Source organism: Mustela nivalis, assembly GCF_964662115.1.
Source record: "Mustela nivalis genome assembly, chromosome: 5".
Classification (NCBI taxonomy): domain Eukaryota; kingdom Metazoa; phylum Chordata; class Mammalia; order Carnivora; family Mustelidae; genus Mustela; species Mustela nivalis.
Window position 1 is genome coordinate 3,730,366 of NC_139024.1, and position 6,216 is coordinate 3,736,581.

At 42.8% G+C, this 6,216-nt stretch overlaps 1 protein-coding gene across 3 annotated transcripts in view; it reads left to right on the forward strand.

Annotated features, from left to right (window-relative positions):
• Nucleotides 1-6,216, forward strand: part of PRKN (parkin RBR E3 ubiquitin protein ligase) — an 813,183-nt gene that overhangs the window by 50,604 nt on the left and 756,363 nt on the right. The gene's annotated exons all lie outside the window — the stretch shown is intronic.

Here is a 6,216-nt window from a genome sequence, read left to right on the forward strand (position 1 = left end):
CAGCTTTTGTGATTATTTTAGTGCCTGAAGAGAGAGTACATAGTCTAGGAGTATTGTTTTTGATAATGATGATTTTAAATATTTCTATAGGAAAACCGCTTATGTCCATTTTGAGTAATATACAAAGGGCACGTGAGGTTTCATAAAACCCCCTTGCCCGGTCTCCTCTGGGGTCCGTCCGGGACTCAGGACGGCAAGTCACCCCCCTCCAGGGGAAAGCGCGGCTGTAAGTAAACAGAGCTGCCGCCTTTTTCTCTTCTTCTTCTTCCTCTTCCTCCATTTTTTTTTTTTTTTTTTTTTTTTTTTAAGTATGTGGTTTAATGTGTTTTTAGGAGACCATTCCTTTAGCAGTTTGGAAGTTTCCTTGCTCAGGAGGAGAGAAACGCAGAGGAAGGGAGCGTTAAAGGGAGCGCGGGAGAGGTTTGACGAGGAAAGGAGCCTGACCCAGGACAAGCGCCCAGGAAGGAGGTGAGAGAAGAAAGCTGGAGGTGTTGTTCCTGAAGTAGCCGGGAGAGACGGAGGGAGAGGCGGATGGGGCTGCCGAGACGGGGGACCGCGGTTCCTGGCTCCTGGCGTGGCTGCCCAGGACATCACGTTCTCTGGATGCCCCGGATCGCGTGCAGGAGCCCCGCGGTACCCAGGCTCTGCAGTGTGCAGCTAAGACACAGGGTGGACATCTCAGACTCCGGGTGCTGAAGTAGCTCCTCTCTGAACCCATCTTTTCTTAATTAATGCGCCTGTTGGTTTTGCCCAGCGCCTTTTGAAGTCGTTCCTCAGGTTTTTGCGGGGCCTTGATTGGCATAAACTGTGTGAGTGCTGTGATACCGGAGACCCGAAGCAAGGTGTGCGGGATGTTGGGGGGTTCACTGCCTAACGGCACTGAGCGGATCTGGGCAGAGGCCTCCTCTCTGTCTCCCGAGGGTCCCAGGGGTGGGCAGGGGCACCTGGATGGAAGGCGGAGTGGTGAGGATGTGCGCATAGATCATTTCAGAAACTGGAGCTCAGAGAACTTTCAAGATAAGAGACTCCGTACTAGAGTACAGAGTCGGGTGTGCGGAATGCTAGGGTCCTTCTCTGCCGTGCAGGCTTTCGATAAATATCCTTTGAGATACGTATGGATCATGTCAGGGTTACTTTTGGATTTTAAAGCTGTTAACGTAAGGACTGTCTTGGTTGTGGTTTAGGATTTTCTCACATGCCGCTGAAGTCTCAAGCACATGTGAGGTGTTCCCGTCAGTGTTTGCTGTTAGTGTTATTGATAGAATCCTGGCAGGTTCCTGTTACTCTTCTGTTCACTAATGACCATCCCCCGACCCCCCACCCCGCTTCCTTCCGACTCTTCTTCCCTCTCCCTCAGCAAACGGGACTCCAGGCAGACAAGGTTCACCACATTTAGAAATATGGATGTTCCTTAAAAAAATTTAAAGGACTTTCTTTCTTTTCTACTTTTCTATTTTAGTTTTCCTTTTATAGGGGTGGTGAGGACTATATGCCAGCCCGGGAGTCTCTAACACTCTAAAAGCAGGACCCCTCCCCGCCCCCCACCCCTCAGTGCCCCAAAACGAAGGTAGCTCAGACGTTACTGTAGCCTGCAGTCCAGACTTAGTGACCTCCTCCTACTGTCCAATATTGAGGTAAAGTGGACTTGCCTGCTCTCTCTCAGTTATTTGATCACGCGGCTGGATTCGTCTCTGCAGTGCACTATTTATTCTAGTCTGAAGGTGGGTGTGGAAGATACGGATGAAACCACGGGTCACCTAAACCCCAACCTTAGGAGCGTGAATTGTGATTTGAACACATGAAACCACACAGAAGACGAGGTGTGTCAGGGTGAGGCAGACATTAAGCTTGTAGACCAGAAGAAAGGGGTCCCAGAGCTGGGCCATGACGTATGAGCAGGAGTGCAGTGGGTCCTAGGAGGCCCTTTCTATGAAGTGAAAAGACTTTCATGGTCCAAGGGTCCCGGGGGTGCCTGTGAAAAGTGTTCCAGCTAAAGTGCTTCTCCTGTGTATTTCGGGAAGATTATGAATTAACAATGTGACTTTAAGCTTTGATTAAGAGAAGAAAATAATTTTATCTTTTTTTTTCCCAGCATGATGACATCACCTTATATTTCTAACTAATCACTGTCATAAAGAAAAATAATTCTTCTCCAATTTTAAGATGTAGTAGAGAATTTCTGCATCTCCATGACCACGAAAAGCTTTTCGAAATCAAGGCTGGGAAGGATCAGAATTATTACCATTACATATTTTGTCTTTATCATTTGGTACAGGCCAAATAAGATACTTAAAACACCAGAATTTATAAGAGGATATTCAACAGTAGTAATGAAAATTGGAAATATTATGCCTTAAATGGAGTATCTATATCAAACTAATTATATTGGCTATTGTAGATGCAGTAAAATGAAGAACGTGGTGGGGGGAGGGTCACGCCTGCCCTCCTGCATTCTCGAATTGGAGCCATGCCACTGGGTGTTCTTTCCTTAACAGGTTTTGCTAACACTCGGACCATTTAAAATAAGGAAATTGTAAAATTGTCTTTTTTAAATAGCAAGAAAAGTTTCCCTTCTGCAAAAAATAAATAAATAAATTCATTGGTTTCAAGGTCAGACCATGGATTGCCATTTCTTGCAATAACACGCAATTTTAGAATATGTGCTAAACCCTTAAAAACGAGATGTACTTTTCCTTATTTATAGACATTATACCTGAACAGTCTTGCCGAATGCCAGTGCTGTAATTGTCCAGAGAGATTTCCACGACACCTGTCGTGCTGACTGAACGAGACATGGGTTCGTAAGGCGGGTGATGGTTGTGGCAGTTGTTCATAATCGCCAACCTGGTTCAAGGCCACGTGTTAGCAGCCACAGAATTAATCCCCTAGAGTATTTAGTAAAAATCACCATCCCAAATAAGCTCTTATCACGTGGCTGAGGAACAAGTAGATGCTTTGTAATCAGAAAAGCTTACGCTCGGATCTCTGACTACTCCTGGGCATACTGGGGATCTAGTCCACTTCTCTGAGCTTGTGTTTCCTCATTTCTAAAATGGCGACGGTCACGCCTGTTTCAAGGCATGAGTGTGACTGTAACCGAGTCTGCCATTAAAATGAAATTTTGAAATCCTTGAAATCCATTGTGAATCTCCTTCAGTACCATTTTACACAGACACTCACGCAGAGTTTTCATTTTGGAAATACTTTTTTTTTTTAATGTGTAGCAAATTGGATTTGTATTAAATAATCAATTTTTAAGAGTACTATTATTTCTCTACAAATTTTTTACTTTTTTTTTTTATATATAATTTTTTATTTTTTATAAACATATATTTTTATCCCCAGGGGTACAGGTCTGTGAATCACCAGGTTTACATACTTCACAGCACTCACCAAAGCACATACCCTCCCCAATGTCCATAATCCCACCCCCTTATCCCAAACCCCCTCCCCCCAGCAACCCTCAGTTTGTTTTGTGAGATTAAGAGTCACTTATGGTTTGTCTCCCTTCCAATCCCATCTTGTTTCATTGATTCTTCTCGTACCCACTTAAGCCCCCTTGTTGCATCACCACTTCCTCATATCAGGGAGATCATATGATAGTTGTCTTTCTCTGCTTGACTTATTTCACTAAGCATGATACGCTCTAGTTCCATCCATATTGTCGCAAATGGCAAGATTTCATTTCTTTTGATGGCTGCATAGTATTCCATTGTGTATATATACCACATCTTCTTGATCCATTCATCTGTTGATGGACATCTAGGTTCTTTCCATAGTTTGGCTATTGTGGACATTGCTGCTATAAACATTCGGGTGCATGTGCCCCTTTGGATCACTACGTTTGTATCTTTAGGGTAAATACCCAATAGTGCAATTGCTGGGTCATAGGGTAGCTCTATTTTCAACATTCTGAGGAACCTCCATGCTGTTTTCCAGAGTGGCTGCACCAGCTTGCATTCCCACCAACAATGTAGGAGGGTTCCCCTTTCTCCACATCCTCGCCAGCATCTGTCATTTCCTGACTTGTTGATTTTAGCCATTCTGACTGGTGTGAGGTGATATCGCATTGTGGTTTTGATTTGTATTTCCCTGATGCCGAGTGATATGGAGCACTTTTTCATGTGTCTCTTGGCCATCTGGATGTCTTCTTTGCAGAAATGTCTGCTCATGTCCTCTGCCCATTTCTTGATTGGATTATTTGTTCTCTGGGTGTTGAGTTTGCTAAGTTCTTTATAGATTCTGGACACTAGTCCTTTATCTGATATGTCGTTTGCAAATATCTTCTCCCATTCTGTCAGTTGTCTTTTGATTTTGTTAACTGTTTCCTTTGCTGTGCAAAAGCTTTTGATCTTGATGAAACCCCAATAGTTCATTTTTTCCCTTGCTTCCCTTGCCTTTTGCGTTGTTCCTAGGAAGATGTTGCTGTGGCAGAGGTCGAAGAGGTTGCTGCCTGTGTTCTCTTCAAGGATTTTGATGGATTCCTTTCGTACATTGAGGTCCTTCATCCATTTTGAGTCTATTTTTGTGTGTGGTGTAAGGAAATGGTCCAATTTCATTTTTCTGCATGTGGCTGTCCAATTTTCCCAGCACCATTTATTGAAGAGGCTGTCTTTTTTCCATTGGACATTCTTTCCTGCTTTGTCGAAGATGAGTTGACCATAGATTTGAGGGTCTATTTCTGGGCTCTCTATTCTGTTCCATTGATCTATGTGTCTGTTTTTGTGCCAGTACCATGCTGTCTTGATGATGACAGCTTTGTAATAGAGCTTGAAGTCCGGAATTGTGATGCCACCAACGTTGGCTTTCTTTTTCAATATCCCTTTGGCTATTCGAGGTCTTTTCTGGTTCCATATAAATTTTAGCATTATTTGTTCCATTTCTTTGAAAAAGATGGATGGTACTTTGATAGGAATTGCATTAAATGTGTAGATTGCTTTAGGTAGCATAGACATTTTCACAATATTTATTCTTCCAATCCAGGAGCATGGAACATTTTTCCATTTCTTTGTGTCTTCCTCAATTTCTTTCATGAGTACTTTATAGTTTTCTGAGTATAGATTCTGTGTCTCTTTGGTTAGGTTTATTCCTAGGTATCTTATGGTTTTGGATGCAATTGTAAATGGGATTGACTCCTTAATATCTCTTTCTTCTGTCTTGCTGTTGGTGTAGAGAAATGCAACTGATTTCTGTGCATTGATTTTATATCCTGACACTTTACTGAATTCCTGTATAAGTTCTAGCAGTTTTGGAGTGGAGTCTTTTGGGTTTTCCACATATAGTATCATATCATCTGTGAAGAGTGATAATTTGACTTCTTCTTTGCCGATTTGGATGCCTTTAATTTCCTTTTGTTGTCTGATTGCTGAGGCTAGGACCTCTAGTACTATGTTGAATAGCAGTGGTGATAATTTTTTACTTTTTTAAGTGCAATAGCTAGCTTGAAAATTTTACCCTCTAGACTGGATCTACACAGTTTACTTTTTCCAGTCTTCATTTTTCTACGATCCATCTCTAAGTGACTCATGGGAAAAATATTCTAGTGAACATTAAATCAATTTAAGGACTTTCCATCATGATTTATGTTCCATAATATTAATTGTAAAGGATGTGGTTGATATGAAGCAGTTTTGCAGAGAACTATACCTCAACTATTTCTAAAAATGTAGAGGTAGGATTAAGATGGAAATAATATGTAGGAATCAACATTCTTTAAAAAGGTTTTATTCATTTATTTGAGAGAGAGCACAAGCGGAGTATGGGGCAAAGGGAGGGGAGGCTCCCCCCAAGCAGGGAGCCTGATGTGGGGCTTGATCCTGAGACCCCAGGATATGACCTGAGCCAAAGGGAGAGGCTGAACTGACATAGCCACTCCGATGCCCAGGGAATCAACGTTTATAAATGTTGGAGAGAGGCCAGCTGAGAAAGCAGGGGACTAAGTTCCCACAGGTGTAAATACCTGGGGGTAAAGCGAGCTCTGAATTTGTTGACAGCAGGTAAGGATAGCTAAACTGTATTGACATCGGCTATGTGACAGTTACTGTGCTGTGTGCCTCACTTCTGTCATTCTCTGTTACGTCCTCACGGCAGCCTACGAGTTAGGAGCCAGTATAATTCCCATTTTGCATCTGAGGAAACAGGCCCCAAGGGTTAAGTGACTTGCCAAAGAGGATGAGGCAAGCCTCCGGTCTGGACATGGATGGACATGTCCTGGAC